The 26,947-nt window shown below is 35.2% G+C and overlaps 1 protein-coding gene across 1 annotated transcript in view; it reads right to left on the bottom strand.

The window, feature by feature from the left end:
- SPRED1 (sprouty related EVH1 domain containing 1) overlaps window positions 1-26,947 on the bottom strand; it is a 121,933-nt gene that overhangs the window by 64,531 nt on the left and 30,455 nt on the right. The gene's annotated exons all lie outside the window — the stretch shown is intronic.

Below are 26,947 nucleotides of genomic sequence, written 5' to 3'. Positions count from 1 at the left end.
CTTTGAGAAACCAAAGACCACACTAGTTAATGTGTGGTAACTAAATAAAATGTTTATCACTTCCATGACAGTCCACAGAAAGTAACCTACTTGAAAGAGGTCAAAAACCACAAACTTAAAAGGTTAACCTTTATTTTGAAGACTGACCTCAAAATAAAAGACTACATACAGATCTTATTTCAATTCATCATTTGAGTAGTTCAAGCACATCTGACTGCCATGGAACAAGTTATGAAGGACCCCAGAGACAAGTGAACCATATGTTGAACGATACATACAGGCCACCATCAAACTTGTCTATATATATATCCACCTGCTGCAATATAACCAGGAAAAATTATTGCTGTATTTGAGCATATTTAATTGTGACATCTCTAAGTTTCTAACATTTATGGAATATATTATAAAGAAAATGTTGAAACAAACATGGTTAGCTCAGATCCCACATTTTTGATTTCTTCTAACAACTGGGAATCTAAATTACACAAATCATATAAAGATAAATGTTCTGTTTCAATAACTTATCAAGCAAATTGGTCTATAGAAACCTTTCATGCCTTCTCTTTGGCAGACTATTCTTAAGAGAGACTACATTCTAGTTCCATTCAGAATCATTTCCCAATATTAACCAAAACTGTTCTTTACATAAAATATAAGAAATGTGTTTCATATACTATTGTTCTAGATAACTAACATGTAAGCATTTTGGTTCTAAAACTTTTAATATAAAAATTATTAATGAAATCCTTTCTAAAAGTAATATACCTTTCTGACTTCTTAGAAAATTATACTGAATATAACCTAAACTTGTCTTGGTTATTATGAATATCAGTTAAGGTTCTATGTAACAGTTCTGTGCTTAGTGTCTCTGCATGTTCTAAGTGTTACATTGCCAGTTGTCCTTTCTGTTGTCAGTGCTTATTTGAAATCTCCTTGCTTTTTTTTTTACTTTACTTTTTATTTTGAGGTATACGTTATACATAACATATATTAATCTTAAATATATGTTAAGATTATAATATATATTTAAATTTTATGTTTTTTGAATTTTATAAAATTCAACAAAGTCTGACAAATGTACACATCTGTAATCAACATGATAGTCAAGATACAGAACATTTTCATGACTCCAGAAAATTCCCATAAGCCTCCTTCCCATCAACCGGGTAATCACTGTTTTGATTTCTAACATATACACTAGTTTTGTCTGTTATGGCCCATCATATAAATGAAATCAAACAGAATCACCACTTGTACCCTTTTGGTCTGACTTCTTTCACTCATTACACTACTGTATTAGTAGTTCATTCTTTTTTACTGCTACGTAGCCCTCTCACTGAATAAACTGTCACCATTCACTCGTTCTTTCTTACACTGATTGGCATTTGGATTGTTCCTAGTTGTTGGCTATTATGAACAGAGCTGTTATAAACACTCTTGTACAAGTCTTTTCGTACACGTTTTCATTTCTCTTAGATAACTACCTAGGAATGGAACCGATGGGTTACAGGGTACTATATAAAAAACTAACAGGGCCGGCCCTGTGGCTTAGCAGTTAAGTGCGTGCGCTCGGCTGCTGGCGGCCCGGGTTCGGATCCCGGGCGTGCACCGACGCACCGCTTCTCCGGCCATGCTGAGGCCGCGTCCCACATACAGCAACTAGAAGGATGTGCAGCTTGACACACAACTATCTACTGGGGCTTTAGAGGGGAAAAAATAAATAAATAAATAAAATCTTTAAAATAAAAACAAACTGTTTTCCAAAATGGTAGTACCATTATACATTCCCAACAATAATGTATGATAGTTTCAATTGCTCCACATCCTTGCCAACATTTGGTGTTTTCAGACTTTCAAATTTTACTCATTGTAGTGAAGCTACAGTGGTAATCCACTGTGGTTTTAACATCCATTTCCCCAATCACTCATCATGTTGAGCATCTTTTCATTGTTTACTGGCTAGTGATATGCCTTCTTCTTTTAAAGTCTTTTGATCATTTTTTATTATGTGTCTTTTATTATTACTTTTTAGAAGTTCTTTATATATTCCTGACACAAGTCTTTTGTCAGAGAGCTGTATCCTTTTAGAGCTTCAGTGTGTTGTGGTTGAGTGAGGAGTCTAAAGTCAAATTTTCATAAGCTGGATCCTGGCTTGACAACTTACCAGCTGTGTGTCCTTGAGAAACATATAGTACCCACCTTTAACAAATGTAAACAATGCCTGATACATAATGAACACTATATAAGTATTAATTATTACTACAACAAAGAATTTAAAATTGAAGTAGTGGTCATCTTGGTAATTCAAAGCCAGGTAGGACCTGGGAAAAAATAAAATTTACATGGTCAACCATAATTCTCTAATATTGGGGTCAAAATTCTTCTTTATATTGAAGCTTTTAAAGTCTTTAGCTTTATAGGCTACCATTATGTCTAAGCTTTTTATTATTCAGTTATGCAGAGGCTCTCATTCTTGTCTGAGCCCAATTCTCATCAATCTTCAACTCAGAGAACTGGTCAGAGGAGGTGTGGGTGCATAAACATTGGGCTGACATACATATCAAATTGGAATCCTCCTCCTGGGATGGGCTGGAACAAGTATCTCTACTATAAATAAACATGACATGCATCCCAAGAAGCCAGAGAAACTTATTACACTAGGAACCAGCTTGGAAGGATAGAATCAATATTAGACAGGGGCCGGCCCCGTGGCTTAGCGGTTAAGTGCGCACGCTCTGCTACTGGCTGCCCGGGTTTGAATCCCGGGTGCGCACCGACCCACCACTTGTCTGGCCATGCTGAGGCGGCATCCCACATACAGCAACCAGAAGGATGTGCAACTATGACATGCAACTATCTACTGGGGCCGTGGGGAAAAAAAGGAGGAGGATTGGCAATAGATGTTAGCTCAGAGCTGGTCTTCCTCAGCAAAAAGAGGAGGATTGGCATGGATGTTAGCTCAGGGCTGATCTTCCTCACAATCAATCAATCAATCAATCAATAAAAATAAAAATAAAAATAAAAAAATAAATAAATAATAAAAAAATACTAGACAAAGGTCACTTGGTTTACCAAGAATTTAAGTCTAAGGATGTCCCAGAAGCATAGCACACAACTTAGACATATTAGGTTCAGATTAAATGCTTGTGAACTGAACTTATGCATTTAAAGCTCAACAAATTTGAAGTTCAGTGAAGTTCCCTGCGTCAAAACCAAAATCCAAGTTTCCATACTCATTTAAGTTTTATTTTACTATAGGATCCTGACTCTTCCTTCTCATCTAATTATGTAGTAAATTGGGAAATTTAAGAATTTTATACTAGATTCTACAAGACTTGGAAGACCCAAGGAATTAACTCACCCAGTTCAGAAGCTCAGAGTATATTTTGACTTCAGAGTGTGAAAGTAGTTATCCTCGTTAGGGCACAGAGATTTTTATCATCTTTGAATCTTACTAATTCTCATTTACAATTTGTATAATGCTTCTTCGGCATACTTTATATTTTAAAAATATAAAAATGTGCATAAGTAAGATTATTAAAAATATATATAAAACCCTAGTGGTTATTTTAGGATGGTGAAATTAGGTATTTTCCCTTCATTTCTCAGTTTCTTCAAAAATTATTTTATAATTAATACTTATACCAACTATACCAAATACATAACTGTTTCCCTTATCTATTCCAGCTGATCTTTCAAGCTTTAAAGTATTCCAGAAGCTTATGTGTATTCTCCCTACCACAGCCTTCATTAGCTTATAATTTAACAACTCAGCTTTCAACTTCAAGATCTAAGACGAGAACATTTAACCACAAAATTTTTCAAGTTGTTCAATAAGTGTTTGGTTTTTTTTTTTTTTTAACAGACCTTCCTTCTTGCCAAAGTTAAGCTTTTCACCTGTGCTTTTAATCTCATAACCCCCTTACCTTCAAATGTCTTCTACTCCCAAATAAAAGCAGTAACTCTTTTGTCTAAAACATGCAACTATTCCCAAAGACCAATGGCAGCTCTTACAAACTTTGTCATACTTTGCCTTGCAGCATAACAAAATTTGTACTTGTCATCCCCTCCTTAAACAAAATTGACTTAAGAGCAAGGAACCAAATCGTATTCTTCTATTTAAAATAATAATAATTTTTTTTCCTGATCCTGTAAACAAGAGAAGCCCATTCTAGTAAATGTGAAAAATAATACTTGCCATCATGGAATTAAAATTTAACAATCTCTTGAATTTTTACTCTCTCTAGGCATCATATTTGTAAACTATTAGTTTCTGAGACAACAGCCATTTATTATGATAACTTACTTTACTGCCAAAAACTCAGCAATTTCACTCTTAAGCTTCTTTAAAATATTTAGTTGAAAGGCACTTGTTCCCACTGATTTATCTAAAAAGTCAACTCTGACAACAATTAGTTCTTTAGTATCTTTCTCTAAAATAGTTCAAACTAAAGCTCTATTCTTCCCTTTGCTAGTGGACTACACATAATAACCACTTTTTCAGCTTAGATTTCATTCTAATGAAATGAAGAGGCTCTTATTGTAAAATGTTGCTTGGTTTCCTTTATTTTATTCAAAAATCTACATTGTATCTCAACAGCTAATCTCTGATCTTATTTGAACAACTATATCAAACATATCCTTTCTGCCAGAGTAGCGAAATCAGCCAACTAACTAATGTAGAAGTCCAGGTTAGAGGTAACGTTGGATTGGACCAACGTGATAATAATAATGCATACAAGAGGAATGAACTAACTTGGGTTTACTATTTTGGAAGAACAGCCAGGAGGACTTGTTGATGGGATTGCAACTACAAAGCTGGTGTTCTAAATTATCTAAAATTCTTAATAGTCACCATGAGCTTTATTTTCTAGAACGTTCAACTGATATTTCAATAAAGTTAAAGGCAAAAGAAGAGGACCAAACACGAAGATAAAATTTTGCCTCAGTTATACTGATCCATGAAGTTTCTTTTGAAACCAATGGAAGTACTCCAGTAGTTATCCAGAATAACTCTCAAGTTATACTTTATTGCACTTTGTAGATACATGTACATTATGGTTGCATTTTTGAATTTGCACACCGGCAAAAATATTTCTTAACAAATTAAGGGTATACAAGCCCTAACAGTTTTAACTAATATGCAAAGTGTCCTTGGCCTAAAAATGGCCTTCTTTTTTAGTCTCTTTTCTTCCCTGAAGAATCCTCTTGCTCTGTTATTACCAGGCCTATTATATATCTACCCAACTGCCTTCTTGCTCTCTTCATTCTTTCTACACTATCCCTAATTTTCAACTGGGTTGTCTTTCTTCTATTGATCTGCATAAATTCTTTATATTATAGATACTAATCCTTTGCCAGTTATGTGAATTATAATTATCTTCTTCCAATCTCTGGCTTATTTTATTTTTTAATGTCGTCTTTTGAAGAAGAAAGTTTTTATTTTACCATAGTCACATGGATTTCTTTTCCTTTATGATTTGTGCTAGTGACTTTTTGTAAGATCTCATAGGTACCTATTTTAAACCTTTTACATCCTATTAAGAGATAAAACCTTTTTTTTTTCTTTTTAAAGTCATTTCAGCAAACAGAATGCTTTATTTTCTGTGAAAGTAAGAAAGCCCCTAAAATCACCCATGTCTGGCAGAGCAAGTATTCATGTATTTACTGATTTATAGCACACACTAGTCCTTTTCCACTGTCCAGAAGTTAAATCAAATTTGGTCTTTGCTTCTCAGCTACATATGATTCTCTGTTCCCCTGGCACGGCAACCAGGTCTTCATAGCTTCTGCATAGTATTGGTGAACTGAGACCTACCTTCGTTAGTTTCTTTTTGTATCGAGGGCCCATCCTGTTCTAGCATGGATTTGTACCAGAAAACTTCCCCATCCCATTCCTAAGTTTAACTCAACTTCTAAACTTTCCTACCCTTCTATTTTTTAAAACTTCCAGATGTCTCTCTCTTTTTTTTTTTTAACTTCACTGATATATTTAACCTCACCTCAAACAGTGCTCAATTACATTTTCACAAAAAAATGCCAAATTACTACAATGATGTTGCCAATATATATCATTTATGCACTTATCTAAAAAGTTTCCTACCAAAAGGTATTTAATAAAGATTCACACAGCTTGAAAGTACATAAAAATTTATAACAAGGAGAGACTGTGGGCAGAGATTACTTAGGAAGTTATTCTAATAAATTTTACATAAAAAATATCTTAATAAATATAGATATTTATATAGACACTTCTGTTTATATCACATTATCACAGTACCACACCTATCTGTAAGGGAAGCTAGGAAATACAGTCTGTATTTCCAGGTGACCATGTGCTCATCTAAAAATTGGGGACACTATTACTAAAGGAAAAAAGGTAAGATATGAGGGCCTAATTAGCAATCTCTAGCAGAAAGCTAAAAGAAAAAAGTTACAAATAAATGCTTAAGACCTTAGAATGAAACTGCTCTCAGCATGGAGTCAGAGGTGGGGTAGGATGGGACAGTAGAGAGGAAGAAAAGAGAGAGGAACAAAGAGAAAAGGAGAGAAAGACTAAGGAAAGTGTTTTGGTAATGTTAAGTTTAAGAACAGTCAGCTATAACATTATAAATGACCAAAAGGCAATTAGAAACATATACAAACTTAGGAAAACAGATCTGAGAAAAAGTCCGAGTTGTACAAGTCATTTTGTTTATTTTGTATAGTAATGGTTCTTAAATTGGGGGGCCAGGGTAATCACTGATGCTACTGAAATTTTAATTAAAGCTACAGAGTATCTCCCCTGAAGAAAATACATAAATGGCTAACAATTCACATTTGAATACAATTTTTAGGATTCACAGTCCCTTCTAAGAGGTTCATAAACCTGAGATTAAGAATATTTGGTCTAGAGGGCAAAGCTGCTCTGCAATAGATTTTTAGATCCTACAATTTAAAGATTTAAGATGATATTTCCTTACAAATGAGTTACCTGAAAGCTGGTTAAGTGAAGTTACATCATCCTCTTAAGTAAACCATAAAATTATTACACTTCCAAGGGAACAAAATATGTTAAAGTAATATTCATAAAATGAAACTAAAACCAATATAAGATGAATTAAAGTAGAAGAGGGAGGCAGAAAAGGTCAGACTCAGAGAGATTTGAAGATGCTACACTGCTTGGCTTTGAAGATGGAAAAAGCGGTAATGAGATGAGGAATGTAAGGCCTCTACAGAAGCTGGAAAAGGCAAGGGAAACAGATTCTTCCCTAGATCCTCCAGAAAGAATGTAGCCCTACCAGTACCTTGATTTTAGCCCAGTGAGATCCATTTGGACTTCTGACCTTCAGGGTACAATATAATAAATCTGTGTTATTTTAAGCCACTAAATTTGTACTAGTTTGTTATAGTAGCAATAGAAAACTAACACACAAGATGAGGGAAAATCTTCTTGAGGATAAAAAAGCAACCTGCCAAAATAGCATATAACTCTAACAACTCTGTATGTCCCCTGCCTTCTGGCACCACTACTGTCCATTCCCTCTGACATCTTAACCACCAGCACTGATGCTATGATGTCATCACTTGAAGTTCTCTAGGTCTATGTCAGAATAGCTGAACTATAAATAAAAGTATTCATTGTCAATAGAGACCAGAATGCAGAAGATAAGGAGCCAACATTAATACTAGAGTTAATGATGAGATAAAAGTATTAGAATAAAATATGGTAAAATTTTAAATAATCTCGTAATAGGAAAGGCCTAAGATCCAGAGGCCATTAAAAAACAAAAGGATAAATTCAACAATATAAAACACATTCTCACATAGCAAAAATACATAAATAATAAAGTAAAAAAAAAGTAACAAATGGAGGAAAAATGTACAGCACACACATACCAGTTTTCGATTGCTGCCATAATAAAATACCAAAAACTTAGTGACTTAAAACAACACAAATTTGTAGTTCTGTGAGTTTGAAGTCCAAAGGACTTCACTGGGCTAAAATCAAAGTGCTGGCAGCGTTGCATTCTTTTCAGGAGTCTATGGAAGAGAATCAGTTGCCTTGTCTTTTCCAGCTCCTGGAGGCCATCCACATTCCTTGGTTCATAGCCTCCTTCCATCCTCAAACCCAGGAACATTACTTCTCTCTGACCCTTCTTCTGTAGTCACATCTCTCTCTGACCACAACCCCACACTCAGGAAAGGTTCTCCACTTTGAAGGACTTAAAGTGATTAGATTGGGCCTATCCGGATAATCCAGGATAATCACCCCATATCAAAGCTCATAACCTTAATCACATCTGCAAAGTCCTAACATATTTACAGGTTCTGGGGATTAGGGTCAGGACATCTGTGAGGTGCAGGGGATCAGGGAGGAAGATCAACACATTATTCTGCCTACCACAAACAACATATAACAGAAAAAAAGGGTATTTCCTTAAACATAACTTCAAAACATTTTTAAAAGAGCAACAGACCATATGAAATATAGGCAAAGTTCATGAAAAAAATTCTCAGAAGAAAAATATAGATGCCATGAAATATATAAAAAGAAACCTCACGTTATCCAAAATAAGAGGAGTGCAAATTAAAGACCTTTTTTCATTTATCAGATTGGCAAATACCAAGACATTTGTTATCACAAAAGTTGGTGAAGGTATGGAAGGATGACATATTTGGAGGGCCATTTGGAAATATCTATCAAAATTTAAGATGCAAATGTTCTCGGACTCAGCAAATTCTACTTCTACCCATTTTCTTTTACAGGTAAGAAATTATACCTTTATAAGCATAGTTTAAAGAGAAGCACTGTTTTTAACAGAAAAAAAGAATGAAAGCAACCTCAATACGACTCAATAGGGAACTAGTTAAATTATGGAACACCTATTCAACGCAACACTATGCAGCCATGACAAAAATGAGGAAGCTCTTTACATTATCAAGTGAGCTGATCTCTCACTTCCATTAATTAGTAGACTTTTTTTAAAAAAAGACATAAGTGTGTTTAGTATGTTACCAGTTGTGGAAAAAACACGTACGCTTGTATATGAATAGAATCGTTACACAATAAAACTGGTAACCTTTTTCTCTAGCAAGGGCAAATGAGACAGAAGTACAAGGGTAATTTTCCTTTCATAAAATATCCTTTTATATTTTTTGAATTTTGTACCATGTGTATGTATTACCCACCCAAAAATGTATTTACTAAACTCTTACACACACACACACACACACACACACTCTCTCTCTCTCTGAAGGGCTATGATCTCAAAATGGTACTTGTCTCTGTAACAAGAATTAGCCCTTTTGTATACTTGCCATTTATAGTACAACGATGAATATTTAGTGGAATGCAGATTGATTTTAACAGTCTTGTTCCCCTCCCTGAAGTCAAAACCTGATGCATTCTGCACACTGCACCTTTCTCATCAAGCTGAAAGAATCGGCATCTCTGTTCCCACTTATATACAATTTATAGTTCTCCCCACTCACACAGACTTGTTCAAACAGCCTGGAGTCCTAGCCCTCTCCACATACTCCTATAGACCATCCCACAAATCCCATCACATACATGTACTTCTTCTAAAGATGCTGGGCTTATTTTACTAAACTTAAAGTGGTTGCTCTGTGGAAGCGCAGATAGCAAATAAGGTCTTGCCTTATTTGCAAGCTGGATATTCTCATGTTGGATATAAAAATGGGCATGTCCTGAGAGGAGATATGAACTCAGAAGGTAGATAGGCAGGAGAGGGAACTCCACAGTCCTCTTGTACCTTAGATCGAGGTTTCAAGAAGGAAAGATAATGCTTGAGAGGGGTTCCTGGGTGGTAGGAGAAAAATGATTTCCACCTTGTGAAAGCAGGGGGAGATTTAGCTAAGAGGCATGCCTATAGACTCCAAGGTGAACATGGACAATCTCTAAATTTTAATACATTATCTAGTTATAATTCTTACTTTCCAGAAAATCTTCCCTGATGCCTATAATTAGGTTCGGTATCTTCTGTAAATACTTCCATTATGTAGGGTATGACTGGGAGACTCAAGTGATTGATACTTGATGGTTTGCTATGGTTAATAATTCTTATTTAAAGCAAAAAGGGGACACTGTTCCATTTTTCTGATGTAGGTTGTATACAGGATATCCTTGCATGTACCTCTATGTAGTTATATGAGAAGTTCCTTTTTACCAGGTAGGAAGTAGGCAGACTAGTCTATTACTCTCATTTCTCAGTGTCTTTAGTAAAATTATATCATCTAGTCTTATCTGTGCTACCAGATATACTACTGAAAAAACTGTGGGTTTATGGCTGAGATGAAGTAATACTCTTCTGACTGCATTAGGGCAATGGCAAGAGCATTCAGCGAGAGATCACTGCTCTCTCTGGTCAGGGAACAGACTCAGGGAGATTCAGTTGACACTCCTGAGGAGGCAAGTCTTTCTTTGTGAACATAAGATGGCTTTCGCTAAGAAAGCCAGCAGAATTCCTTACATTTAGTACCCTCAACTTCTGAATATGTTGCCAACTCCTTCTATATGGTTCTGTACCTGTAACCTTATTTAGTAGAGGTGAACAGCACTCACTTTTTCAAATGCACCTGGAGGCAAGTATTTAGAGTGCAGCTTTACCCATGCAGAGAACACATATAATATCTTGGTTTTTATTTATTTTTTTCTTTTTTTTCCTCTCCAAAGCCCCAATATATAGTTGTGTATCATAGTTGTAGAGTTGTAGCTCTTCTATATGGGACGCCACCTATCATGGCTTGATGAGCAGCGAATAGGTCCGTGCCCAGGATCCGAACCAGCAAACCCTGGGCTGCCGAAGTGGAACGCGAGAACTGAACCACTACGCCACTAAGCCGGCCCCTAATATCTTGGCATTTAATGGCAAAGAAGAGAGGAATCATAAGAGTAAGCTGCCAACCCTGCATATCCAGGATGTCAATTCTTCAGTGATCAGGCAAACAAGCCAAGGATGCTAAACAGATATGGAGTCAATGGCAGAGACTCAAATTAATCAGCAGAATAATCTCCTGAGAAAAAAGGAAGTATTTCCACACATAGTATTAAAAATCACCAACATCTGAGAGTCCTGGATATGGCCAACACTTGAAAATAAGTCCTAGGAGTACCTCCACAAAATAGGCATTTAATAAACGCTTGTATAATTGAATCCAGAAAAAAGAAAAAGAAAATCAGATGAAGAAGCAGGAAGAATGCTCAGCTCTTCTTATAAATACCTATTATCAAGAGTGCTTCTGGAGAGAAGTAGACAGCATAAGGTGACAAACACTTAATCAAATGAGAAGCTAGTCAAAATTTAGGAGCCTTCAGTGACGTAAGTACATAATTACACAATATTAATAATATTTCATCCTACAGAAGGAAATCAAGAGTTCCTCTGAAAATGCCACACTAGTCTCAGAATAACAAGTATAATGGCAAATAGCTAATCTTAATTGTGTAACTGTGGGACTTGTGAAAATTTTAGACGTTTTTTCCTTCTAAATGCAACATAAATGAACTCAATTTTCACTGAAAATTTAATACCCTACAGCAATACCGTCCAATAAAAATATAATGCCAGCCATATATGTATCTCCAATTTTCTAGTAGTTACATTAAAAAAGCAAAAAGAGGAGGTTGGCAGTGAAAATGGCAGAGAAAATAGCTCCAAAAGAAATACCAAAAAACAGGGCAAAAATTGTCAGAATCAACTTTGAGTCTAGAAAATAGTCAAAGGTTTATAGTGACCAAGAAAATACTAAATCAAAAGGCAAGGTTAAAAATGGTAGGAAAGCTTTGTGGCACTTTTATTGCCCTTGGCCTAATCCCACTCCCCACCCCCACCTCAGCAGTGGTCTTGAAGAAGGCAGCCTGCATTCTCAGCATGGGATCTTGGTCCCCGGTTCCAGAGAGAGCAGAGCAGACCTTAGTCTAAAAGAATTGTGTCTGGAGCTATGTGAAGGACTGACACAGGGCGCTTGCATTCCTCAAACACATCGTAAGGCAAATGAACAACCAGCTGCTGCCGGGGACAAAATATTACAGATGAGGCCAACAATAGATGTACCAAAAGCCTGGGAGGAAAAGGTGGGGAGACTGTCGCTTTGGAGAATTAGAACAATCAAAACTGATCTCATATACTGGGGAATTTAGAAAGCCACATGTACCCCTCCAGGACAGGACACACGTTCAGAAAAAATCTGAGAAGATCCTAAGTATTCATCATGGGCTGACCTCTAGGCTCAGCATAAGCAGGTAGTAAAGGATAAGGCAGAGTTGTAAACGGCTTGGCTAAGCACTGAAGGAATGCCATGATACAGATATAATCTGTAAAAACTGGGTGAGTTTTTATTTCTTTCTTTTAGTTTTTTTCTTTCTTTCTTTCTTTCTTCTAGCTCCTGATGTTCAAAAAATCTCTGTCAAAACACGAGATGATCACAGGCTAAAGGAACAGAGACGTCAGAGACCACATATGGCAAGAATAAAGACTTGACAAAAATAGTTTAGAAAAATAACTAAATGAACAACTACAGCCCACAGCCAGCAACAAAAAGAAACCCTGAAGAGTGGGAAGAATCTGATTTCCAGAGTTATCACATTCTAATATTCACTCTTCAGTTTTCAACAAAAATTTATGAAGCACGAAAAGAAACATGAAAGCTTGGCCCACTCACAGAAGAAAGTAACAGAAACTCTCCCTGCTGAAGCACAGACATTGGATTTACTAGATATACACTTTAAATCAACTGTCTTAAATATACTCAGAGGTCAATGAAACCAAGAAAACAATGTATGAGCAAATAAAAAATATCAATTAAGAAACAGAAATTATAAAAAGGGAGAAAATAGAAATTCTGGAGCTGATAAGTACAGTAACTGAAATGAAAAATTCACTCAAAGGTTTCAACAGCAGATTTGAACAGGGAGAAGAATCAGTGAGCTTAAAGATAGGTCAACTGAAATGATCCAGTCCAAGGTGCAGAAAGAAAAATGAATAAAAATGAACAGAGCTTAAGAAATCTGGGAGATAATCAAACGTACCAACATATGTGTAATGGGGAGTCTCAAGGAGAGAAGAGAAGAGGGCGGAAAGAACATTTGAAGAAATAATGGCCAAAAGACTTTCCAAATTTGATAAAATACACAAATCTACACATCCAAGAAGTTAAAAAAACTCCAAAAAAGATAAAGAGATAGAAACTGAGACACATTATAATCAAGTTGCTGAAAGACAAAGAATCTTGAAAGCAGCAAGACAAAAGATATTCAACAAACACAAGGGATTCTCAATAAGATTAACAGCTGATTTCTCATAGGAAACAATGGAGGCCAGAGGCAGTGAGATGACATATTTAAAGTGCTGAAAGAAAAAAATCTGTCAACCAAGAACTCTATGTACAGCAAAACTATCCTTCAAGAATGAAGGAGAAATTAAGACATTCTCAGATAACCAAAAAGCTGAGGCAGTTTGCCACTAGTTGGTCAGCTGTACAAGAAGTGCTAAAATGAGTCCTTCAGAATGAAATGAAAGGACACTAGACAGTAACTCAAAGCCATAAGAAATGAAGAACTCTAGTAAGGGTTACTACACAGGTAAATGTAAAGCCATTATTGCTGCATTTTTTTGGTTTATAACTTTTTTTGTTTCAAATAAGTATAAATCTATATTAATAGGCACATTAATGTATAAAGATATAAACTGTGACAATAACAACATAAAAGAGAGTGGAACTATATAACAGCAAAGCTTTTACATGCTATTAAAGCTAAGCTAGTATCAATTTAAACTAAGCTGTTATAAATTTAGGATGTTAACTGTAATCCCTATGGTAATCACTAAGAAAATATATAAAAAATATATATATAGTCTCCTGCTACATAATGACATTTCGGTCATGACGGACTGCACATATGATGGTGGTCCCATAAGATTAGTACCAGATAGCCTAGGTGTATAGTAGGCTACACCATGTAGGTTTGTGTAAGCCCTGTAGAGGAGGAAGAAATTTTCCTCTACACTTCTAGGTTCTTCTAGGTAGTCTTAAGAATTAAATTGACATTTTAACAGATTAACAAAAGAAAAACAAACAAAAATTTAATAATATGTATACATAAGGAAAACTGAGTAACTCACCAAAATGGCTGAAGCCCTCACCTTCAATACCATCCTTAGCTAAAGACAAAAGAAGATGCCAGGGATGGAAAGAGTCAGGGACTTCAAACGGAAAGGCAGCAAGTCACAGGTAGGTGAAAGGAGCAAACATTTGGAAAATAAGTGTTTGGTCACACAGAAACAGAAGAACACAGAGGAAGCCCAACAAAGATTCCTCCTTGTCTACCACCTAGTTCACGTTATGCGAAGGCAATAGCTCACTTCCTGAGACAGGTTTTTAGATCTGAATTCTTTTAGGCAGTTAAGGGGGAAGTAATAAGAAAAACTTGCAGAGTCTTTTGTTTCTTAAAAATAATCAGCCTAAGGGTCAGCCCTGGTGGCCTAGCGGTTAAGTTTGGTGTGCTCCACTTTGGTGGCCCAGGTTCGGTTCCCGGGCGCAGACCTACATCATTCATCCGTCAGTGGCCATGCTGTGACAGCAGCTCATATACAAAGTAGAGGAAGACTGGCAACAGATGTTAGCTCAGGGTGAATCTTCCTTAGCAAAAAGAGGAAGACTGGCACTGGCAACAGATGTTAGCTCAGGGCGAATCTTCCTCAGCAAAAAAAAAAAAAAAAAGAAAAAGAAAAAGAAAAGAAAAGAAAAATATCCTCATGTTAAACAGACACATTTTGGGTGTGCAAGTTTTGTTCCCCTTTAGTATACTCTATCATGTTTGTACAACGACAAAATCACCTAATGAGACATTTCTCAGAATGTAACCCTATTGTTAAGCAACACATAACTGTACAGAAGAAATTGGAAGGGACTTAAAAATACACTACAAAAAAAATCAAATGCACGAAAAAGGGAAGAAATGGAAGAAATGAAGAACAGAAAAGGTATAAAATATACAGAAAACAGCAAAATGGCAGAAGTACTTCATTATCAGTAATTACATATAAGTGGATTAAACTTTCCAATCAAAAAGCAGAGACTGGCAGAAAGAACAAAAAAAATTGATCTAACTATATATTGTCTACAAGAGACTCATTTTATATCCAAAACTGCAAATAGGTTGAAAATCAAAGAATGGGAAATGATATTCCACAAAACAATAACCAAAAGAGAGCTGGAGTGGATATATTAATATCAGAAAAAATAGTCTTAAAGTAAAAAATTCTTAGAAGAGACAAAGAAGGTCATTATACATTGATAAAAGGGTCAATTCATCAAGAAGATGTAACAATTATAAATATATATGCACCAAACAGCAGAGTACCAAACTATATGAAGTAAACACTGACAAAATTGAAGGGAGAAATAAACAGATCTACAATACTTGGAGACTTCAATACCACTGTTTTAACAATGAACATATGATCTAGGAAAAAAGAATGAAGTACTGATATACTACAGTGTGGAACCTCCCAGATATTATGCTAATTGAAAGCCATATACAAAAGGTCACATATTATAGGATTCTACCTATATGAAATATCCAGAATAGGTAAATCTATAGACAGAAAACAGATTGGTGGTTGCCAGGCGATGGGGGGTGGCTAAAGAGGAGTAACCGTTTTAATGGATATGGGGCTTTTTTTAGAGTGATGAAAATGTTTTGGAACTAGATAGAGATGGTGGTTGCACAACACTGTGAACGCACTAAATGCCATTAAACTGTACACTTTAAAATGGTTAAATCTACATTATGTGAATTTCACCTCAATTTTTAAAAAAGTAAAAGCAGTTGAAATTAATATTAATAGCATATTTTAATTAATCCAATACATCCAACATATCATTTTAATAGATAATCAATATAAAATAATGAATGAGATAGTTTACATTTTTTTCATACTAAGTCTTTGAAATTTAATACACATGTCAATTCTGACCAGCGCTCGACAGCCACATGTCGCTAACAGATACCATACTGGACAGGGAATCTTATGAAAAGACTACAAAATTAGTTGTCAGGTGAGCACATATTGAAAGAAGACATACTTGCTCACTTCCTATCATACAACACTTGAAGCTAATCCCTAATGCCTTCTTTTTTTCATAAACTAAAATAGCCACCGAAGAAATATATATATATATATATATATATATATTTTTTTTTTTTTTTTCCTACCTTGGATTGTATTTTCTCCCCTGGTGCTCTTTACGCCTATGTAAAAGACCACATTTAACTCTCATCTTGGATTCTAGAAGCTAAGAAGGCTTCTCCTTCAATGAATTCAATGTAATTATCAACTGTATCTTTCAGTAGGCAGTTACTACCCTTAGGATTCTTCTAACATTACCTTCTATTATTTACCTTCAAACTTCTCCCATTTACTACATCTTAAACTTCCCTATACCACTCATAATGCCCCACAAACAGCAAGAACATAACTTGACATTCAACATTTTCCTGTTCTATTACAGCTCTCTTCCTACTACAACTAATGAACAATATTTCACATGCAGGTAATGTTAATACCAAAAGGACACCTGCAACATCTACTTTCAATGAATTGTTTTCAGCTTAACTAAATAATCAAAGTCCACACAACCTCAAAAGGCTACTTAGCATCCTTAACTTAAAAAAACACAGGACAGGACACACAGCAGGGCAACTTCAAGACTTTTCTTCAGCAGGAGTCCTCATAGCAATTCAGGGGTATTCTTTAGTTCCTTAATTGATAATTCAGTTATGAGGGAATGAAAACCCAGGGGTATGAAATCATGAGCGTATATATGGAATCACTCCCGGCTTAAAAGCCCCACACTCCATACAGGAACCACAATATCTCCTAACAGTCCCATGGACATAGCTTCTTAAAGTCCTGGCAAGGGATATACCGAGGTAAAAGAATATACAATGCTCAGGGCAGATCAAAGCTCTGGTTTTGCACCAGGTTTACAGTTCCTTCACAATTCTCCCAGTCCAGATGCTGTTTACCAATCAGCAGTGTTGCCTAATAACACAACTGACATTCCATCTTCATCAGGATTCCATAGGACCAGAGCTTAAAAAGTTAACGCAAAGTGATTTTCCAGAAAGGAGGAGGATGGATTTGGTTAAGTTTTTATAACTATCTAAACAGAGTAAATGCTAAGGAGATGGGGACATATTACATATTTACCTTATTTAAAGAGGTGCTTGCTCACTGTAATGCACTTTATTAATATCAGCTATCAGAATATGGATATTGCCTGATTATATGTAATTTATTCATTATAATAATATTCTAACTATATAAGAATAAAAATCAGTAAAAGACTTTAGTATTTCTTACATATGTATTTTTTTAATAATCTGTGTTGCAAATCTGAAAAGCATTGCTGCTTTTAACAACTAAGATATCCTCGAACAACACATCATCTAAATTGTCACAGACAGAGGCAGAAAAATATTCTAGTAGCATCTTATAAAAAAAGTAGACTGTGATAGAACATTTTGAAATAACATCAAATACATATCTGTAGTTGTGGGGACAGAGAGCAGGTGAGGGAGTTTACACCTGCCAGCCAATTTGTGCTGGCACAGAATCGATTTTAAAAGTGGAAAGGCAGGACATATGCTCCTCCGAATCAAGCACTTTGAGGAGCAAGTCTGGCAACTGCCAATTAACCAAAAGAAGAGGGATCCTTTTGGGGATCAAAACAAAACCACTCTCTCGATAACATTTCTCTAATTAAACTAAAAAAACTAAGAATCAGTTTCAGAGCTAGTTTTCCTTACAGTGAGATCTCCTTAACCCCTCAATTTTTCCATACCCAATCACATAGACAGTAAGTAATATGAAGGTCTGAACAGAAAGCCTATGCTTTTTATCACTGTTACAACCAAGCAAATACACGATTGACATAACTCACAGATAAAAAATAGTATTCATATTTATATGTATTCACCTAGTCAAAAATAAATTTTTTTCATCTTATTCTTCAGGGTTCCAAGAAGCTGTTGGATTCCTACAGAGTAAGTTAAAAAGCGATCTCTCTTACACACGTGCACACACACACATCCCTGCCTGCATGTGGACACAACATACAACTGCCAATACGGGAAATTTAGCTGGATCCCTGCTGTTGAGGTGTTTAAAGTATACTGACAATGCTTCAAACCAAAAGGTTTTAATTTTAAATAAAACTGACCTCATTTTAAAGTTGGCTCTGGTTAACGTTTATTTATCTTCCCCACTCCATTAGCTCTAGGTACACAAAATCCTTATGGTCACAGCAGAGAATGCCTCTTCTCAGAGTTCAAAAGTTCTGGAATCGAGTCTCATTGTCTTTGACTTGTCTGGCTTGGGTTACTGGATAATCCCTGAACCAATTACACCCATGGAGGGTCAACCCACTCAAACCAAAAGCCCTGAAAGTGAAGAAAGGATGATTCCCTAAAGAAAAGTAGGGAACTCTTAACAGAAATAGAATCAAGGTATGCATGGCATACTAAAACAACAGATGGCCATTACAACATTGAAGGAGGGAATATGGGCATGGATTTGACATAAGGTAAAAAATCATTTAAAGTGGGTGGCATATCATGAAAGAAGACACAGGAGTTTGCAACATATATGTTATTCTTGCTTGAGCTGAAAGATTAGTGAAGACAACAAAAATGAGTTAGACTAAATAGGAATCCTACTGTAAAAGCCTTGCATATTCATTCAATAGGGAACTATTCTAGGCTTCTGTGCAGGGCGGGATATCATTAAATTGGTATCTAAGAATAATTATATTGAAAAATAGGATCAGAAAAGCTTGGAATAGTCAGGAAGCAGAGACAGAAAGGCAGCTAGCTATTTGAGTCCAAATGCTATTTCAATAACAAAGCTTGGAATACAGCAGTTGTCTTTACAGATAGAAATAGAAGGAAGAATCCTAGATCTATTCTTTTAGGCAAAACTCATAGACACAACAAATATTATGAAAGTAAGAAAAAGGGGGTACAAAATATAAAGGAGTTAAAGATAACCTTCAAGATTTTAAACTTGTAAAGATTCAGCCCAGTGGTACTGCATATAGTGTAAAGAATGTAGAAAATAAGTTGGTGTCAATCTAGAATAAGAGTTCAGTTGTCAAGTATGTTAAGAAAACTCAAAGGAAGTAACTAAAAAGTCATGGAGAACATAAGTAATTCAACAGTCCCTAGCACATAATAGATATTTGACCAAAAAAAAAAAAATCAGATAGATGGATGGAGTGGATGTCTTTTACAAGCCAAAAAATACATTGAACAGAAAGTATATCCAAACACGAGTAAGACACATCCTTGTTCTCAAAGAATTCACAAGACAACTAACTTGAATAAATAATAAGCACAATAATTATTTTTAATTGCCATCAGAGTTCAGGGGAACAAGTGATATAATGCAAGCTTTGAAAGTGAATCAGAAGTCTGTATCAAAGAAAAGTCGAATATACTACTGAGACTGAGCTTTGGGAGAAATACTCCTTTTAAGGAAGAAGAGAGGAGTCAGTGATGGGGGTCAGGGTACTTAACACAGGCGGGGAAAACTTGAGGAATAAAGTCAAATGAAAGCCAAGACAATGGTTTTGTCTTAAAATGCAAAGGAGAAGCCTAGTTTACTGGAAGTATGATTTGAATGCAAAAGTACTAATGGATTGATACAATAAATGTGGAATACTCATTTCTCCAGTAATAGAGAATAATTAAAGTAATAATTCACATTCTGTTAGTATCCTTTGTTAAGCCAAATCATTTTAAGTAAGATAGTCTGCCTTTTAGAAAGGAATTAATAGCGATAAATAAAAGTTTGAATTTTCTAACTCTTCTCATTTCACAGAAGACTGAGATTCAGCCTATACTGATACCTGTTAATAGTATCTTAGGTCTTAAAGCAGAGGTCAAAAACAAACATAAATTAGCAAAGACCACTGCTTTAAGTGCTTATAATACTTGTAGTGGTGGGGACTGTGGCCATGTAAAGGGAACACTTAACACTCCACTCTAGCAGCTGCCTTGTAGGAATGCAGGCCCAGTATTATGAGAATGTTTTGATCTTTTTAGAGAAGCTAGAAATCCTGCCCATATGAAATCTCCTGATTTCTTAAATACAGGCTCATTTATATGTGGACTGGTTTCAACTGCCGTTTTCATCTTTTATCTTAAACAAATAATGATTCTTTAGTTTAACAGAAATACAAATTGTTTTTAAATATTTTACCACTGCATTTATCTTTCTTTTTTAACTAGAAAATTATACAAATAAACATAGCATATTTTGGGATCTCCCAAACAATGCAAGCAACAAGAAAGAGCAATTATCAATTAATACTTTATCTTTAATTCTTTAAACTAAATGTCACTTTAATACATGTTTCATTTCAAAGTGCTGAATACACTTTGCTCTTAAACATAAAATATAAAACTTGTAAAATCCCAACAAATTCATTTAGTAGTGACCTCATGAATGACCAGGAATCATGGCAAACTTGTTCTGGATAAAAATTCCACTGGTTCAGAGGTCCTTAACCTCATGTCTGAGGATTGCCTCTATGAGCATTATCTGGAGAACTTTTTTATTTTTTATTAAGTTTTTTTTTTTCTGAGGAAGATTAGCCCTGAGCTAACATCCGATGCCAATCCTCCTCTTTTTGCTGAGGAAGATTGGCCCTGGGCTAACATCTGTGCCCATCTTCCTCTACTTTATACCGGACGCCGCTACAGCATGGCTTGACAAGTGGTGCATCAGTAGGCACCCAGGATCCAAACCCATGAACCCCATAACGCTGAAGCCACCGAAGCGGAGTGCGGGCACTTAACCGCCAGCCCCTGGAGAACTTTCTAAAAACACACATTCCCAAAGGCCACTCCCTGATTCCTAAGGGATAAGGATTAAGAAATCTGTATTTTAAATTTCTGAAGTAGTTCCAGTGTGTAGCTGTATTTGGGAATAACGACTTAGAATATTAGTAAAGTATAAAATTAATCTTAATTTTGAATAAATTAACTGAGAATGTGTCACTATAAAATTCTATTCAAAATAATTTCTTTCCTATCACTTCAGGCAATATAGCCAGTTACCGTAGTCTTAGGCAATCTTAAAAATTAGAGAAAGCACTAACACAAGAACACAGTAGTCAAAGCAAAAATATTGATTTAAGACAGCTTGGCAATCGAAAATCTTTTCATAGCTCCTTACCATAGCTTATAAGACTACACTTGACCTCTCCTAGCTTGCTCACTATCTTCAACCACAATAGTATTCTTTCCACTCCTTAAACAGTTTCCTTTTGCCCCAGGGCCTCTGCACTCCTTAAACTGTTTCCTTTACTTGGATACTCCCCTGAGATATTCTATTGGCCATCTCCTTAAGCATCAGCTAACATGAATCCTCCTCAAAGTGGATTTACCTGATCTAAACTAGCCTCAACATCCAGCTTCCCTCCACCCTATTCTACTACACTCTATTTCTTTTCTTGGTTTTATCTTCCTCAGGATGCTTATGATTATCTGAAATTATCTTATTTACTTATTTATTTAGGTATTTATTATCTGTCTTCTACTAAGAGGATTCATGTTCCATGTGGGCAGGAATCTTGTTTTCCTTGCTCACTATTGTATTGAATAGAATGTTATCCAAGATACAGAAAGTGCTCAACATGCATGTAATTAAGTAAATGAACAGAAAAGCATATAAACTCCCAATCTTATTAAACATTCAAAACTCCAGAAACACTCTAATGACAGAGAGGTGCAAGCAAGTACATTCTTACAATTCAAGCCAAAACCAAAAGATTTAGAACTTTTCTCAATTATGTGTCATTCAGAGAAGACTACCTCGGATTTCAGAGTGATTTGTCTTTCAGAGTGAGTACAGGTAAATTAGAGAGAAGGGGAAAGTGAAGGAGAGGAAGAATGGTTTTCCTGATAGAAGGCTACTTTATGCAAAGGGCACCTCTTTCCTCAAGGAGTTCACAACTCTTCCTCAAGGAGTTCATCATCTAAATAGCATCATTAAATAGCATTATAGACAATACAAAAGCTAAATAACAATGTGCAATATGAATAAAAATACATAGAAACAGAGGATGAGCAGAATCTTAAATGTCAATTTGATAAATTTAATAAAGTGGGGCAATATTATTTTTACATAGTTTGTAACCCAAAATTCAAATGCCAAAAAAGGAACTAAACTGGGAATCAAGAGACACTATTTCAGAAAAACTTTACTACCTTGAATGATGCTAAAAAAAAAATGAAAAATTCAACATTAACTCTTGAAAATGTTCTTGGTAAAGAAATATTAGAAAGATACTTCCTTAACATGGTAAGGGCTATTAAAACCTCAATAATTATTACCATACCTCAAAGCAAAACAACTGAGACATTTCTATTCTAGCCAGGTATAGGACAACATTACTGGGGAGGTTAAAAAAATTAAAATTATAGTAATATGATTAAAGAGGAGAGAGGAAGAGAAACGAAATATAAATATTGATTTAAAAAATTACCCTTATTTGCAGATTATATGATTGCTTACCTAAAAAACACAAGCGAATTTGTTATTAGAAAATTAGAAGGACTTTTGGTTTCCAGTCCAGTCTGTAAGAAGCTTGGAAGCCCCCAATCTGTGCTAACAAGTAAAACCTGAACAAAAAAAAATCAACAACTCTTCTTAGATCCATAGAAGCAGTGAAGTCGCAGGGCAAACTGCTGCCCCCCCCCCCCCAAGTTGCAGAAACAGGCAGACGAACGCAGAGAATCACAACTTAACTGAAGCAGAAACCCAAAAGCAGAGAGCAGACACCTTCGCGGGAAACAGTGGCGAGTAGGGAAATCTGAGATATAATTCACAAATTGCTGAAGGCTCAGTGTAGACAACTCTGAGATAAAAACTCCAAGGGGACCCAGTCATTGAAGCGCCCACGCTTTTGAGAGTTTTACCTCTTGGAGCTCTACCAAATCCTCATGGTGAATATCAGAGAAAAATCCCGTCATGCTTCCAAAAGGGAAGGGGGAATGGAAGCATTTCGAAATACACTAGAGCACTCTGTTCTTCTTAACCAAGTTTGCCCTCAGGAGAAATTATTTAACCAAAGCCTAACCTCCTGAAGTTTTACCAGAACCTAACTGACTAGAGGAAGGGAAATACCCAACTATAGCCCCCTCCAGCCATCCTGTCCTACTTAATAGGGGTGAGAGGGAAATTAAGGAGCATTTGAGAAGTTCACAGTCCAGAGACACAGGATCACAAAAAGACTAAGACCTAAATAAGTTCTGGAGATCAAATACATGCCACTGTAATTATAATTAACAATACTGTATTATACACTTGAAATTTGCTAACAGAGTACATCTTAAGTATCTTACCACACAAAAAAAGAAACAAGAAAAAAATGGTAACTATATGTTGTGACAGATATGTTAATTACACTATGGTGATAATTTCACACTGTATATGTATATCAAAACATCAAATTGTACACCTTAAGTATAAGTAATTTTTATTTGTCAACTATACTGCAATAAAGCTGGAGGAAAAAAACACTGAGACCTAGTAATAGGACAATAAAACACTGTCCTTACCCCCACACTTTACCACCACATTACTAAAGACATATTTACAGCAGTTCCTTTTAACCAGTACATCATGTCTAGCTATCAAGAATAAATTACAAGGCATACTAAAAGGCAAAAAAAAAGCACAATTTAAAGAGACAGAGCATCAGAACCAGACTCAGATATAACAGAGATGTTGGAATTATCAAACCAAGAATTTAAAACAACTATGATTAATATGCTAAGGGCTCTAATGGATGCAATAAACTGTATGCAAGAACAGACAGACAATGAAAGCAGAGACGGAAATCCTAAGGAAGAACCAAAAAGAAATGCTAGAGATCAAAAAGACTGAAACAGAAATGAGAAATATCTTTGATGAGTTCATTAATAGACTGGACACAGTGAGGAAAGATTCTCTGAGCTTGCGGATATCTCAATAGAAACCTCCAAAACTGAAAAGCAAAGAAAAAAAGACTGAAAAAACCAAAACAGAATATCTAAGAACTGTGAGACAACTAAAAAATGTGTACCATATGTGTAATAGGAATACCAGAAGGAGAAAAGAGAAAGAAATAGAAAAACTATTTGAAACAATAATGACTAATTTACCCAAATTAACGTCAGACACCAAAACACAGGTCCAGGAAGCTCAGAACACCAAACAGGATAAATGCCAAAAAACTACACCTAGGCACATCATTTTCAAACTATAGACAATCAAAGACTAAGTCAAAAATCCTGAAAGAAGCCAGGGGAAAAAACACCTTACACATAGAGAAGCAAAGATAAGATTTACATCTGACTTCTCAGAAACCATGCAAGCAAGAAGAGAGTGAAATATTTAAAGTGTGGAAAGAAAAAAAACACTAACCTAGAATTCTGTACCCTGTGAAATTATCATTCCAAAGTAAAGGAGATATAAAGACTTTCTTAGGGAAACAAAAATTGAGAGAATTTCTTGCAAGTAGATCTGCCTTACAAGAAATGTTTCAAGAAGTTCTTTCAGAGAGAAGAAAAATAATATAGGTCAGGAACTTGGATCTACACAAAGAAAGGAAGAGAACTGAAGATGGAATAAGTGAAGGTAAAATAAAAACTTTTATTTTTCTTATTTTTAACTCATCTAACAGATAATAATTTGTTCAAAATAATAACAATATATTTGATTATGTATGTTTATGTGTGTGTAAACGTGTGTGTCTTTGTGTGTATGCATATATATGAAAAACATATAAAATAACACAAGGGTCAAAGAAATCTCAAGAGACACTTTAAAATATTTTGAATGAAATGAAAACGAAAAGACATTTTGTCAAAATTTGTGAGATGCAGCAAAACAATGCTGAAAGGAAAATTTATAGCATTGAATGTATATATTAGGAAAAAAAGAAACATCGAAAATCAATTATCTAAGCTAATACTTTAACAAAGTAGGAAAAAAAAGACCAAATGAAATCCAAAGAAAGCCAAAGAGAAAAGACAAATTAGAGCTGAAATGAATGAAACTGAATACAGAAAATTAATAGAGAAAAATCAACACCACCAAAAGCTGGTTCTTTGAAAAGTTCAATAAAAGCAATAACTCTCTAGCCAGGCTAACTAGGAAAAAAGAGAGAAGACACAAATCACTAATATCAGACATGAAAAAGGTGACATTACTACAGATCCCAGGGACAGTAAAAGGATAATAAAGGAATACTATGAACAACTCTATGCCCAGAAATTTGATAACCTACGTGAAACGGTACATGAAATGGATCAATTCCTTGAAAGGCACAGTCTGCCAAAACTCATGCAAGAAATAATCTGAAAAGGTTTATATTTATTTAAAAAATTGTGTCAATAATTAATAACCTTCCAAAACAGAAAGCACCAGACTCACTTGGGTTCACAGACGAATTCTCCCAAACATTTAAGGAAGAAATAATACCAATTTTCTACAATCTCTTTCACAAAATAGAAATAGAAGGAATACTTATTAATTTTTTCTATGAGACTAGCATTACCCTAATAATAAAACCAAACAAAAACATTGTAAGGAAATTACGACCAATATCTCTCATGAACAGAGATGCAAAAATCTTCAACAAAATAGCAAATTGAATCCAACAATGTGTAAAAAAAAAAAAATTATAGAGCCAGCCCTGATGGCCTAGCAGTTAAAGGGCAGAGCACTCTGCTTTGGCAGCCCAGGTTCAGTTCCCAGGCATGGAACACCACCACTGGTCTGTTAGTAGCCATACTGTGGCGGCAGCTCACAGGGAAGAACTAGAAGGACTCACAACTAAAATATACAACTATGTACTGGGGTTTCGGGGAGAAAAAAAAAGAGGAAGATTGGCAACACATGTTAGCTTAGAGCGAATCTTTCCCAGAAAAAAACAAACAAATGAAAGAGAATACACCACTTAAAAAAAAAAAAATTATACATCACAACCAAGTGGGACTTATCCCAGGTATACAAAACTGGATCATTATTTTTTAAAAAAGGAATTAATGTAATCCATCACATCAACAGACTAAAGAAGAAAAATCACATGATTTTATCAATAGATGCAGACATAGCATGAGACAATATTCAACACCCATTCATGATAAAAACTGTCAGTAAATTAGGAACAGATAAGGAATATCTTGATAGAGAGTATCTACAAAACACCTACGGCTAACATCATACTTAACGGCAAGAAAGTAGAAGCTTTCCCACTAAGATCAGGAACAAGGCAAAGAAAATGCCTTTCACTACTCTTTTTCAACAACATATTGGAGGTTCTGGTCAATGCAGTGAGACAAGAAAAGGAAATAAATGTATACAGATTTCCCAACGCTGTACTGGAATTGCTAGCTAATGCAATAAGACAAGAAAAGAAAATAACAAGTATACAGACTGAGAAGAAATAAATTGTCTCTTTTCACAGGTGACATGATCATCTATGTAGAAAATCTGAAAGAATCGACACTGAAAACTCCTGTAACTAATAAGCGATTATAGCACAGTTGCAGGATAGAAGGTTAATATACAAACACCAATCATTTTTCTATATATTAGTAATGAACAAGTGGAACTTGAAATTAAAAACACAATATTTACATTAGCAGCCCCCAAAATGAAATACTTAGAAATCTAACAAAATACGTACAAGATGTATATGAGGAAAATCATAAATCTCTAATGAAAGATATCAAAGAAAAACTAAATAAATGGAGAGATACTCCCTGTTCGTAGATAGAAGATTCATTATTGTCAAGATGTCAGTTCTTCCCAACTACTATAAATTCAATGCAATCCCAATAAAAATCCAGCAAGTTATTTTATGGATATCGACAAACTAATTCTAA

The sequence above is a fragment of the Diceros bicornis genome, chromosome 5, assembly GCF_020826845.1.
Source record: "Diceros bicornis minor isolate mBicDic1 chromosome 5, mDicBic1.mat.cur, whole genome shotgun sequence".
NCBI lineage: Eukaryota > Metazoa > Chordata > Mammalia > Perissodactyla > Rhinocerotidae > Diceros > Diceros bicornis.
Note: the sequence above shows the minus strand (reverse complement) of the source record. Positions and strands in the feature narration are given on the sequence as shown.